Below are 14,342 nucleotides of genomic sequence, written 5' to 3'. Positions count from 1 at the left end.
ACTAGTGTATCAAGTAGCCCCTTTGATCTTGTCTTTTCTGATGTATGGGGTCCAGCTCCAAATTCTGTTGGTCGCAAGAACTATTATTTAAGTTTCATTGATGATTTTAGCAAGCACACTTGGATTTATTTACTTCGCCTGTAAATCTGAAGTTTTTCAATGTTTCCATGACTTCCAAAACCTTGTTGAACGACAGTTTGATCAGGAAAATACTGTGCCATACAAACGGACTGGGGGGTGAGTATCAGTCCCTAAGTCCCTTCTTTCAATGTGTGGGAATTTCTCACCAAGTCTCAGTGCCCTCATGCACACCAACAGAACGGAGCGGCCGAGCGAAAACATAGACACATCGTAGAGGTCGGTCTCACCCTTCTAGCTCATGCATCCATGCCGTTGAAATTTTGGGATGAGGCTTTCCTTACTGCAGTATTTCTGATCAATCGCCTGCCATCCAAAGTCATTCATCATGACACCCCTCATGAACTATTGTACTCACAACCACCTGATTATGCATCACTTCGCACTTTTGGGTGTGCCTGCTGGCCCAACCTCCGCCCCTATAACTGCTAGAAAGCTTGAGTTCAGATCGAAACAATGTGTATTCCTTGGTTATAGTAATCACCATAAAGGCTTTAAGTGTCTTAAGCCATCCACTGGTCGTGTCTATGTATCACGAGATGTTGTTTTTGATGAGAATGTGTTCCCCTTTGCCAAACTACATCCTAATGCGGGCGCTCAACTCAGAGCCGATCTCACATTATTACCCGATTTATTTCCTAGCTCAAACTCTAGCCTTGGGGAAGCACAAATGCATGATCCTTGTGTGAGTTCTTCACTACCTACTAACAGTGTATCAAGTTCCGCAGGTGATTTGCAGCTTGCAGGTGAAAATTCCGATCAAAATGATGGTCCCATGAGCCTACATGGCCCTCATCTCATGTGCCCCCCCGTGCGGGAACAGCACAGGGCTCGAGGGTGATCCTCCTGGCGCATATGCGAGAGCCGGCGGGGGCGAATCTGCTCCGGGATCGGCGTCCTGATTCCGCCGGTGGTGGCGCACCAGAAGTCGCGTTGAACGCGGGGCCTCCTCCTCGGATTCTCTGCGCCCGCCCCCAATCAACCCACCTCGTCCTCTCCTCCTTGGCTGCACAACTTAATCTGGGCAGCGGGGGACAGCTGCAGCTGCTCGGGTCCACGCAATCTGGATCTGCTGCGACTGGAGCGGGATCCGGTGTGGCCGGGTCGGCTGGAAGCTCTTCTGCGCCTTCCACTATGCTACCAGCATCCTCTGCGTCTCCTGCTTCTCCACCGCCGGAGCCAGCTCATCGACCAACTACTCGAGCACAGAGGGGCATTGTTAAGCCTAAGCGGTATTCTGATGGCACGGTACGTTGGTGCAATCTCGCCTCTACTGTAGAGCCTACCTCCATTGATGAAGCATTCTGTGATGAGAAATGGACTGTGGCCATGAATGATGAACATCAGGCCTTGCTTAACAACGGCACCTGGCACCTAGTTCCACCACCGCGCGGCAAGAATGTCATTGGATGCAAGTGGGTATATAAAATTAAACGAAGAGCAGATGGTCAAATTGAGAGATATAAAGCTCGTTTGGTTGCTAAAGGATACCGGCGACGGTATGGAGTGGACTATGAAGATACATTTAGCCCAGTTGTGAAAGCTGCAACAATCCGTCTTATTTTGGCTTTGGCAATGTCAAGGGATTGGTCACTTCGTCAGTTAGATGTTAAAATGCTTTCTTGCATGGGGTTCTTCAAGAAGAAGTTTATATGCATCAACCTCCTGGCTATGTTGATCCAAAAAGGCCGGGCTATGTTTGCAAACTGGACAAGGCCATCTATGGTCTCAAACAAGCTCCTCGAGCTTGGCATGCACTGGTTGTGTGAAAAGCTTGAGTCCCTCGGATTTACTTCTTCTAAAGCTGATGCATCTCTGTTTTATTTCAACAAAGGCAGGTATATAATGTTTGTTCTTGTGTATGTCGACGATATCATTGTTGCCAGTTCATCCGCATCAGCCACCAACGCTCTCCTTGCAGATTTGCAGCAGGAACTTTGCTCTCACAGATCTTGGCGATTTACATTACTTCTTGGGCATCGAAGTCAAGAGGGGAAGAAGTCATATGCTCCTCACCCAAGAACGGTATGCCAATGAGGTACCTGCAGTGGTCAGGCATGGCTAAATGCAAGCCGGTCGATACACCACTGTCTAGTTCCGAGAAATTAAGTATAGAAGATGGGGATAAACTTGGAGCTGAAGATGCCACGAATTATCGCAGTGTAGTTGGAGCACTGCAGTATCTTACCTTAACAAGACCAGATATATCCTTCTCAGTAAATAAAGTATGTCAGTTTCTTCATTCACCCACCACTGTGCATTGGAGCGCCGTGAAAAGGATCCTGAGGTACATCAAAGGGACAATTAAGCTTGGTCTTAGTTTTGGTAAGTCTGAATCCATGCTGGTTAGTGCATTTTCAGATGCTGATTGGGACCGGTTGTGTGGATGATAGAGATCCACAGGAGGATTTGCAGTGTTTCTTGGTGACAACTTGATTTCTTGGACTGCTAAGAAACAACCAACCGTGTCAAGATCAAGCACTGAGGCAGAATATAAAGCACTAGCCAATGCGGTTGCAGAGATGGTTTGGGTTCCAAAATTGTTAACTGAATTAGGAATTCGGCATCCTCCTAAAGCAAGATTGTGGTGTGACAATCTTGGAGCAACTTATCTCTCTGCTAATCCAGTGTTCCATGCAAGGACTAAACACAGTAGAGATAGATTTTCATTTTGTCAGAGAAAGGGTTGCACAAAAATTGCTTGAGGTTCGGTTGGTTTCAACAGGGGATCAGTTGGCTGATGGTTTCACCAAAGCATTGCGTGTTCATAAACTTCAACAGTTCAGAAACAATCTCAGTCTACAAAGTGGCTGAGATTGAGGGAGGATGTTAGATGATAAGGTATAGTTCCACCTGTCGTATTGAGGCACGGTTCATTGTAACAATAGAGAGATTTGTATTCCATAGTTAGCTCCTAGAATTGTGGATCTAGCTGTTGCAATCATGACCATGTACATGCCACGGTGGGGGCTATTCCCACTATATATAACACGGAACCGTGAACCCCCCAAGGGTACCACGTTAACCCTAGTTTTTACAACCACCACTCGAATCATATCGCCATGCTATGATTTGATCAAAGCAGCCACGCATGGGACACGGTCCAGTTGGTGGTACCGTAATTCATAAGTCATACCCTTTCTGTGGCTGCCGATCATCTGTGTCGTAACTCATACGCATCGACACTGTCAAGTTAGCCCAAAACATTAACTTTGCCGCTTCAATCCTCGGCCACTCCCGCCACTTTCCGCCCGATTATGCACTTCAAAATGGTCGCTCTCCTGTCCGGCGACTGAAACCAACAACAGCCACTCGGCCACCCCGCCACTTTCCGCGGCCTCCGATGGAGAGCATCCGCCTCGCCGACACCCACTGGCCATCGTCTCTCCCGGCACCGGCGTCGGCCCACCTCCGCTGCCTCCACGGCCAAATCTCCCTCCCCCGCACCTCCCCCTCCCTCTTCTCCCCACACCATCATCGCCTCTGTCCCACGCCTCGCCATGACCTCCTGCAGCCTCTCCTCGCCGCCTCCGGCGCGAAGCTCGTGCCCGCCTCCCCAGCCCCTGATTCTAGCGCCGAGCCAAAGCCCTCCGGCGCGAAGCTCGTGCCGCTTGTCATCTCCCTCGCGGTCGGCCTCGCCGTGCGGTTCCTCGCGCCGCGGCCCGCCGAGGTGAGCCCGCGGGCGTGGCAGCTGCTCTCCATCTTCCTCTCCACCATCGCGGGGCTCGTGCTGGGCCCACTTCCCGTCGGCGCCTGGGCCTTCCTCGGGCTCACGGCCGCCGTCGCCACGCACACGCTCCCCTTCGCCGCCGCCTTCGCCGCATTCACCAACGAAATCATCTGGCTCATCGTCATCTCCTTCTTCTTCGCGCGCGGGTTCGTCAAGACAGGCCTCGGCAACCGCGTCGCCACCTAGGCACCTACAGACCTACTTCGTCAAGTGGCTCGGGAGCAGCACGCTGGGGCTGTCCTACGGGCTCACCCTCGGCGAGGCCTGCATAGCGCCGGCCATGCCCAGCACCGCAGCGAGGGCAGGGGGCATTTTCCTGCCGATCATCAAGTCACTCTCCCTCTCGGCTGGGAGCAAGCCCAATCATCCGTCTTCACGGAAGCTGGGAACATATCTTGTCATGGCGCAATTCCAGGTAATACAGTACTGTTTTCCAAAAAAAAAGGTAATTAGGTAGTGCAGTTCGTCAGATATCAATTGATGAACTTGCTGATTGCTTCTTGTTCCTAGATTAGATAGATCCAATATACTGCATGGACTGTATTTCACATATCTGATTACACATATCTTGAAGGGAGCAATTGCCAATGATGCAGATGCCATATCAGTAATTGTTGTATCAGAAAGTAGTAGTTTATCTGTACGCTAAAAACTAAGGACAACTCAGATTCAAAATTTCATCAGTCCTCTTCAAAATTTTGTGCATTTCATCTTCAAGCTAAGGGTTCATGAAAATGGTGCACCATTCCTCTCTGTGCATTTTGTTACTAAAACATTCATGACAAGAAAAATTATTGGCTGCCCCACTCAAATAGCATGACAATAAACAGTAACTTGTTCTGATATTGAACCTACTACCTTTGGGTCAGAACCGAAGCCATTGCTAATCAAGTAATCAATGCAGTTCAGTTCATTTTCTTTCTCTTGCTTGTTGATACCTGAGATTTTCTACATGGATAACTGATGGCAATGTGAAAAGTAGTATATTTTAGTAAAGAAATGGTGTGTGTGTAATAATTTAATAATTCAATTTTCCTTGTAGAGAGCCTATTTTACCCTTACCTTACTCTGTAGATTATGCTTTCTTGCTTACAAATAGTTGCCATTAAACGGTACTGAACTCGTAATACCAAATATCTTTCACCAAACAGTACCATATTTATAAGCACAAATGATAGAGGTGATTATAATTCATCTGATATCTGAGATTATTGTGTTAGGTGGATGTTCGCCTAATCTAAGTAGCCCTAATGTTGAAAACTTTGTTGGTACATACAACCTTAACATTAACAAAGGTGATTTGACTTGTAAGTGCAATGCTTGCTGACCACATTCCGTTTTCTGGAAAATATATGTAAAAAAGAATGTGGGTTGATGCCCAACAGTTTATAGTTTCTTCATGTTGCTTTTTTTTTAATGCAGCATTGCCTTGTAAAAGCAAAAAGGGAAATTAAGAAGTTCTAAAAACTTATTAAAATCATGGATTTCCATTGTACTGTTGGATTCGTCACCACTGGCATGTGACTCTAGGATCAGTGTGACATCTAGTGCCAAAATCCTCAAAATCAAACTTAGCAATTCCATTGTTGAAATATGGTTCTTGGGGTGAATATTATTAGATCGGTTTCTGTCTACGCATGATTGGTGAATGTTCATATACTTCTTCTGGTATGTTATGCATCTTGATGTTTTCTTTTGCTTGACAGGCAGCTAGTAGCTCAAGTGCTTTATTCCTGACTGCTGGGGCACAAAATCTGTTGTGCTTGAATCTAGCAGAAGAGCTTGGTGTTATTATCACAAATCCATGGGTAACATGGTTTAAAGCTGCTAGTTTGCCAGCTACTGTTTCTCTCCTAGCAACGCCATACTTGCTATACAAAATATTTCCCCCTGAAATAAAGGACACCCCTGAGGCCCCGGCATTGGCTGCAGAGAAGCAGAAGCAGATGGGGCCGGTGACTAAAAATGAATGGGTTATGATTAGCACAATGATTATTGCAGTCGCGCTATGGATTTTTGGGTAAGATTATCTGTCACTGAAGAAGATCATCTCATAATGTTGACTCGTGATCTCAATACCATCCTGCAGCCTACCACCTATTTTACTATATGGTTCTTTTATAAATAACAGATTTGCATGGACTTTCGCAAGCTGCTCCAGAAAGCCTCATTACACTTATCTTGGAATGATCAAATTAATCTGAAAGCGAATAATTGTTTGATTCTCTCATCCTTAATTTACCATAGTGCACTGTCCCATTCATATAGTCTGTTTCCCACTCTTTGTTTGTCTTTCCTTGCTCCTTGCTTGCTTCTAATATGAAAGGAAACTTGGTGGTCCATACGCATCCCGCTATTGATGACACAAGTTTTCTTTTTATTTATCTCTGATGATCGTATTCATCTATATCCATCACTACATGTTTAAATACTTGAGAGACCCATCGTAGATCTTTAATCCCTAATTTCAGTTATTGGTAGCTACTACAAATTAGGCAAAATGCTTTAGAACACTATTTATGAGATCTTATGCATTGTGCCCTAGAAATAGTACTCTGGTGTGCTTTTTTGTGTCCCATGGTCATGATGGATATGTTTATTTTTAAAAATAAAGGTCACGATGGATATGTAACCTGTTGCAATTTCTGTTCAGGGATGCTATTGGTGTGTCTAGTGTTGTGGCTGCAATGCTTGGGCTCTCCATTCTTCTCCTGCTTGGTGTGCTGGACTGGGTTGATATCTTGAATGAAAAATCCACATGGGATACATTGGCTTGGTTTTCAGTTCTGGTTGGGATGGCAGCACAACTCACAAACCTGGGGATTGTTTCTTGGATGTCAAGCTGTATTGCTAAGCTGCTTCAGTCTTTCTCATTGAGTTGGCCTGCAGCATTTTGTGTTCTTCAGGCCTCCTACCTTGTGATCCATTATCTATTTGCAAGCCAAACTGGGCATGTTGGAGCCTTGTACTCTGCATTTCTGGCTATGCATGTAGCAGCAGGTGTTCCTCGTGTGCTTTCAGCACTTGCTTTGGCGTTCAACACAGATTTGTTTGGGGGAATAACTCACTACAGTAGTGGGCAGGCAGCGGTATACTTTGGAGGTAATTTTATTAGTCCAGCTTCTGTTCTGAACCTAGTTTCCTTATTGGTTATGTTAGATATGTGTCAAAATATGTGTACAATTTTGGTTATGTTAGACTTGAATTGTATTAGGGGCTAGGATAGAGTTGGAGTCGAACTCTGAGTCCTAGGCGGTCATAAATATGAGGCAACCCTGTTGTAACCGTGCGATGACTTGGCAGCTGGTTTGGACGACGGCGAGGCCGCGGAATCGCCTGGATGCCGGTGTAGCTGCTGTTTTATGGGGAGGAACGCCCATAGTCATGCCCCGAGGATGTAGGCACATCACCGAACCTCGTTAAAAAACATCGTGTCTCGGTGTCATTCTCGTTTGTGTATTTTCTTCTATGGTGGTTATGTTTCTGCGTTCGTCGGTTAGTAGATCCATTTAGGTCTGGATCTAACCGTGCACTCTAACAGGTTATTCTTGGGCTCACGTTTTTTTGGTTGTTTATTGTTTTCGTATAGAATGAGAAGCTCTATCATTTAAGTGTCCCTTCTTTTTTCTATGTATGCGGTCCCTTGAGATTGCTATCTCAATTAACATGTTGCTTTCCTTTTGCAGCTGGGTATCTTGAGCTTCCCGATGTTTTCAGGATTGGTTTTGTATCAACCTTGATTAACGCATTAATCTGGGGAGTTATTGGGACCTTCTGGTGGAAAATTTTAGGGCTCTACTGACAGCAGGCGCCATGTAAGTTGAGCCAATTTTCCTTTGTCGAGCAAAATTTTCCTTGTGCGGTGTGTCTATCGGACATGTCTGGTTTGAAGTGGACAGCATAGAGTGACTTTGGGAGAAAATTCAGTCATTAATGCCCTTTTTTTTAAGTGACTTTGGGAGAAAACGGTGTGCCTAAGATTCATCTCTATTTTTCTTATTTTTTGCGAATCTAATTTTGCTACTACAATTTTTGCTGCTGACAGCAACGTACCGGCAGGGTGGCTGGTAGCGGTGGTGTTGGAAGTGATGAGAGCAGCTGGATTAAGTGGAGGCAGGAGCAGCATCGAATTGGATAATTTTTTTTTTTCAATCGAGATGTGATTTTGGGGAGAGAAGAGGGTGCCATTGTATTGTTATACTCCCAAAACCGTTTCCTTTCTGTCCCCGGTCAGAGGGAAGAAGAGCAAATGTGAAATGGAAGAAAAATGCGCTGCGGGTTGTTGCACGGAGTTGGAGCAGGGCTTACGATTCAGCCTAATGCTCTTACTTTTCTAGAAAAAATACAGAAAAAGTGCAACAATTTTTATTTGCTTGTACAAATTAATACAGAAAAAAATATAGAAAAATACTGGACAGCTCTACCACTGGATCACAGGCCTATTCGCTCGTGACAATTTTTTTTAAAAAAATTGAACACTTCTCTTTTTTATTTGCTTGTACAAATTAATATATCTCATTAATTAAAAGCACCAGCATCATATCATAATATGAACCAATTTAGTGCATAAAAAGACAATAACATGAGATGGCCAATAACATCCAGGTTTCACATGTAGCCTGACATTAACATAGGTTACATAATTTAATAATTTAGCATCCAGGTTCACATATATAGAACAGACAATTGTTCATCGAGTTAAGCAATGTTCATCGATTGCTCTAGAGCGCTAGCATGGGAATTTTGTAGGGAACACATTTTTTTTTTGCAGAAATATTTTTTTTAGATCTATCTTGCGGAAATAATTTAGCCTCAGAGAAACGGTATAAAATGTCCTGGAACAGCCTGTATCTGGCTTATAAGCCTTGGCTTACCAGCCAGCCAACAACGTTTTCTTCTCACACCAAACTAGCCAGCAGTACTTTCCGAAATGAACCGACCGGAAATGGGTTCTGGGTTTTTTTTAAAAAAAAAGAGGTTTGCAATACTTCCAGTAGAATAAAGCAGATCATTAATACTAGTAGTAATCAAGATGAATTAATTTAATTTAATAGTGGTAGTACATCGACCGAGCCTCTCCGGGGGAAAAATGCCAAACCATAATAACAAAGGGAAAGGATCTCACGATGCCTAAAGTGGGGGCGAATAAGTGTATCTAAAATTTTACAACACAAACTAAAGCTCAAATGCGGGACTTTCGACAGTTTAAACCAGAATTTCCGATAGCCATAAGTTTCAACGCAAACTGCTGGGAGTTCTGACTCCTACGTGAACTACGAAATCTACGGCTATATGAACTTTGAGAATGAAATCGCTTACAACTCCACTTCCAAGTGGTTAGGTAGAGATGTAGAACCACTTTTCTTGACGCCGAAATACTTTCCTCCATAGATTGGGTCCAAACCCTAAGAGATAGATAGAAGGGGAGAAAATAATCAAGAACAAGTAATATTGAGCAAATAACAACAACAACAGCAACAAGCACACGAGAGACAACGATTTATCCTAAGGTTCGACAACCCCACAAAGGAGCTCCTACATCCTCGTTGTTGAGGTGACCACAAATGTCAGAGTCTCTTCCACCTCCTTGCCTCTCTCAAGGAAACCACAAAGGTCACTTGAGTTTTCTAGTAGAAATCAAGGGTAATATAAACTTCCCAAGACTCTTCCATAAGATGGAAACTCTTGGGCGACGTCTAGCCGGCTAGGGCAAAGCCCCAAGAGTAATGAACGCAAATCCAACCGGTCTGACAGAGAAATCAAGTGCTCAAGCTTACTTAGGTGATTCTCACACTCAATCCACCCTCTTCACTCAAATCCTTGGAGGAATCAAAGTTAGGAGCAAAGGGAAGAATAGAGGGGAGCCTTGAATGCTTGGGAGCTGTTTTGAACGAAGGTTGGCCGCAATGAATGAGTGGTTAACGGTTAGAAGAGAGGAGAGAGCTATTTATACTCTTAGACAAAATCCAACCGTTCAGATCTGCGTCGGAAGTTCCGACACAGATCGCCGGAACTTCCAACACCTATAAATAACTTTTGCCCCACAGCCAATGCCGGAACTCCTGACGTCAACCGGAACTTCCGGCAGTCGACACTTCCGACAAACATCGGGAGTTATGACGCGCTGCAGAGGGGCAAGCGGGCTGTCGACTAAGTCTACTAGCGCTGGAACTTCCAGCACGCGCCGGGACTTCCAGCACCTCTCGGAACTCCCGACTATCGGGACTTCCGACGCGTCGGCAGTTCCGACGACTATGGTCAAGGGAAAATAATCTATATGTCTGTGAAATGTTAGAGTGTCTCTATTTTAATTTTATTTTTTCGCTAGAGTACTCGGAACCACCTAAATTTATATCCCTCTTTATAGTGCAGAAAACCTAAACCAAAAAACATAAAATATATGCTTGAAGATCGATTGAGTTGATCCACCTTTTAAACTTGAAGAATTGAGGTACACCATTTCATCTAAAAAACCACTTTAAATATTTATGGGACTAAAGCTGCAATATATCTCAATAAAATCTTATTAGTCTCTAACTTCGACGTCATCAATATACCAAAACACACGACTGGGGCAGGTGGTGTGCTTTAGATAGTATTGCTGGAGCATGTCGTAGTCCCCGGTATAGGGTTTTGCTTTCCTCCGGCGGCGCCGTCGGAGTCCACCAAAAGCGAGTGATCTACGTGATCACTCTATCCGATCCCTACGTCCGGGACGTCCTCTCCTCCGCAAGGAGCCAGGGGAGTCATCTACGCAGGTTACATGGCTGATAGTTCGAAGAAGGAGAAGGGGAAGGGCGTGGAGATGGGTGATGATGGAGATGTGCCGAGCCTAGAAGAGCGTCTGGAGGGGCTGAATCTACAAGGCGAGGAAGATGAAGACCTCGATTTCTCGGGGGAACTTGACGAACTTGTGAAGGATGTTCGCTGGATTGCTTTGTTTAGGGTTAACACCCTGAAGCCTTTCAGTCATGCAGCGTTGTTCAGCGCCATGAGGAACGCATGGTCCTGCGGCGAAAGAGGTGACTTTCAAGGCCAAAGGGCCGAATCTGTTTCTAGTACAATTGAACTGTCTTGGTGATTGGACAAGGGTGATGGAAGGGAGTCCCTGGCTGTTTCGTGGAGCAGCAATTGTGCTCGAGGAATATGATGGTTTCTCCAATGTTTTTTAGTACAAGCTGAACAGGATCCCTATGTGGACTAGAATTCAAGGAGTACCATAGGTGTTGATGAAGAGAAGGGATTTAGCGGAGAGGGTAGCGAAGAAGGTTGGAGATATTATCACGGTGGTGGTAAATGAGGGCCAAATTAATTCTACAACATATTTGCGTGCAAGGGTGTGGCTTGACCTGAACAAACCCCTAGTGAGAGTGGTGCCGATCACACTGAAGGAAAGGAAACAATACTTGGTGCAATATGAAAAACTCCCAAGTTTTTGTTTCTTTTGTGGCTGCATGGGGCATGAAGTAACGGAATGTGGAGACGGAGTGCACAGCAAAGCCAGTTGTCAATGGGGTGATTAGCTGCGAATTCCATTCTAGGCGATGGTCCCAGGGCGAGAGGATTTTAGCAGTGGAAGAGGCAGAGGACGTGGAGAGGGCGAGGAAGAGGTGGTGGAAGGGGTCAGTGGTTTGATGAGGATGCTGAAGAGATGGAAACTTCTATTGGGGACGAGGAAAATTTAGAGAAATCTCTGACTGATAAGAAGGACGACTCAGGGGGAGGAGGAGCAGAAGATATGCAAGTTGTGTTGGCTGATCCAAATGCTTCTATCAGTCCTATAAAGGAACAGGAGAAAAAGAGATTGAGAAGGGATGGAGAGGGGGAGGATGGTTCAAATAATACAAATGTGAGATCGGCGCTCTCCTTCGAGGAGAGTGGCCGGGCGCAATGAAAATCTTAGCTTGGAACTGCCAGGGCCTTGCTAGTGCCCGGGCATTTCGAGCGCTTCTGGAAATCTAGAAGCGGGAGAGACTAGATGTGTTTTTTCTGTCTGAGACACATCTAGGTAAGGTAAAGGCAGAGAATTTGAAAAGAAAGTTGGGTTGTGATCAGTTCATTATTCATGAAAGTGATGGACGAAGTGGAGGTCTACTTATGTTGTGGAAGAAGGAGACTGTGATTCAGTGCAAAGGTATTTCACAAGTATTTTATTGATGTGGTGATTCGGGGTTCTGAGGACCAGAGGTTAACTGGTATATATGGAGAGCCGAGATGGGATCATAAACATTTGACCTGGGAGGCTCTGCGGGATTTGCATGGCAATTTGAACCTCCCATGGTTGGCGGTAGGAGATTTTAATGAGATTTTATATCATCATGAAAAGGAGGGAGGTAGAGTGAGATCACAAGCACAGATGCAAGCATTCCAGGATGCACTTATGGACTGTGAATTAGCTGATATTGGTTTTTTGGGTGATGTTCTTACGTGGCAACGAGGGAAGATAAGAGAAAGATTAGATCGGGGAGTTGCTAATACACAGTGGAATATTTTATTTCTAGAAGCTCAGCTAACTAATGGGGAGATGGTGAAATCTGACCACCACCCTCTCATTATCAATACAGAGGCTTCTGGTGGGCAATACCACCAAAGGGAAGGGAAAAGAAAATTTGAAGCTAGATGGTTGAAAGAGGAGACAGTAGAGGAGATTGTACAGGCAGCCTAGGGCACGTGCTATGGCGCAGGGCAGCAGGCCAAGTCTGATGACAAAGGTGAATGCAGTGCATAATAATTTACATGATTGGGATAGAGAGGTTTTGAAAAAAACCTGTTCAGCGAATGAAAAAACTGAAAAGGGAACTTGAGATGTTGAGACGTGGACCGCTAACGGTTGAAACGCTAGCGGCACAAAAAGAGATTCTTCTAGCGACTGGAATTATTACTGGAGCAGGAAGAAATTTTCTGGGTTCAGCGTGCTAGAGCAAATTGGCTCAAACATGGGGATCGAAACACTAACTTCTTTCATCACTATGCAGTCGACCCGAATGAGGAGGAACATGATTAATGGGGTTAGTAGATGAGTTTGGGGTAAGACATGAGCATATTGGGGAGATGAAGGTGATGGTGAAGGATTTTTTTTAAATCTCTTTACATCCAAAGTGCACGAAATCGATCAGGAGGTCTTGAGAGATATAAATTGCAGGGTTTCCAGTGATATGAATCATCTACTCCTAGCTCCTTTTTCTAGGGAGGAGGTGAAAAAAGCTTTATTTAGCATTGGTGATCTTAAAGCCCCAGGACCTGATGGGCTCCATGCAATTTTCTTTAAGCAGTTCTGGAACATGTTGGGAGAAGAGTTGACTGATGAGGTGCTACAGGCCATAAACTCCTCTACTATCCCAGAAGGGTGGAATGACACTACTATTGTCATGATTCCTAAAGTGGATAATCCAGATAAAGTCGCTCAGTTCAGACCAATTTCTCTTTGCAATGTGGTTTACAAGGTAATCTCAAAGATCTTATCAAGTAGACTAAAAGTTATTTTACCAGATATCATAAGCCACCATCAAAGTGCTTTTGTTCCGGGGAGACTGATTACAGATAATATTTTATTGGCGTATGAATGCATTCATACCATGAAAAAGAAAAAAGGAAATAGAGGTTTATGTGCTGTTAAGCTGGATATGCAGAAGGCTTATGATAGGGTTGAATGGGGTTTCCTTGAAAAAATTATGATGAAGCTTGGTTTTGACCAAAGATGGGTCAAGCTTATTATGGCTTGTGTAAAATCGGTCAAGCATACGATTCGTTTCAATTCCGTGGAAACTGACGCCATCGTACCAACAAGGGGTTTGAGGCAGGGTGATCCATTGTCACCATACCTCTTCCTTCTAGTTGCAGAAGGCCTATCTGCTATGTTAAAGGGTGCTGAGGAAAGAGGGGAATTGGAGGGTGTCAAGGTGTGTAGGGCAGCTCCTGTTATCTCACATTTACTATTTGCAGATGACTCTCTCATTTTAATGCATGCTGATAAGAAGAATGTGGACTGCTTGATTGATATTTTGAGTAGATATTGTGCAAATTCGGGGCAGGAGGTCAGTGAAGCAAAGTCAAGTATTTTCTTCTCAAACAACACTAATGTTGATGCAAAAGTGGAGGTCTGTGAAGTCCTGAATATCATGACTGAAGCTCTTGGCGATAAATATTTGGGCTTACCAGCGATGGTGGGTACTGATCGAAGTGACTGCTTTCGGCATCTTATTGATCGGGTGAATTCTAGAATCAATGGATGGAAGGAGAAGCTTCTGTAGTCTGGGAGGCAAGGAGATCCTGATAAAATCTATTGCTCAAGCTATACCGGTGTATGCGATGATGGTATTCAAAATTCCTAATAAAATTTGCAAAGGAATAACAAATGCTATTTCGCAGTACCGGTGGGGTGATGACAATAATCATAAGAGGATCCATTGGCAAGAATGGTGGAAAATGTGTATGCCAAAGGGATCAGGAGGTATGGGATTGAGAGATATACAAT

The 14,342-nt window shown here is 44.6% G+C and overlaps 1 pseudogene; it reads left to right on the top strand.

Annotated features, from left to right (window-relative positions):
• The first annotated feature begins 3,427 nt into the window (after positions 1-3,427).
• Positions 3,428-8,291, top strand: LOC136471066 (dicarboxylate transporter 2.1, chloroplastic-like; annotated as a pseudogene).
• The last annotated feature ends 6,051 nt before the right edge of the window (positions 8,292-14,342 follow it).

The sequence above is a fragment of the Miscanthus floridulus genome, chromosome 8 (genome assembly GCF_019320115.1).
Source record: "Miscanthus floridulus cultivar M001 chromosome 8, ASM1932011v1, whole genome shotgun sequence".
Classification (NCBI taxonomy): Eukaryota; Viridiplantae; Streptophyta; class Magnoliopsida; order Poales; family Poaceae; genus Miscanthus; species Miscanthus floridulus.
This window is presented reverse-complemented; position numbering and strand designations above follow the sequence as displayed.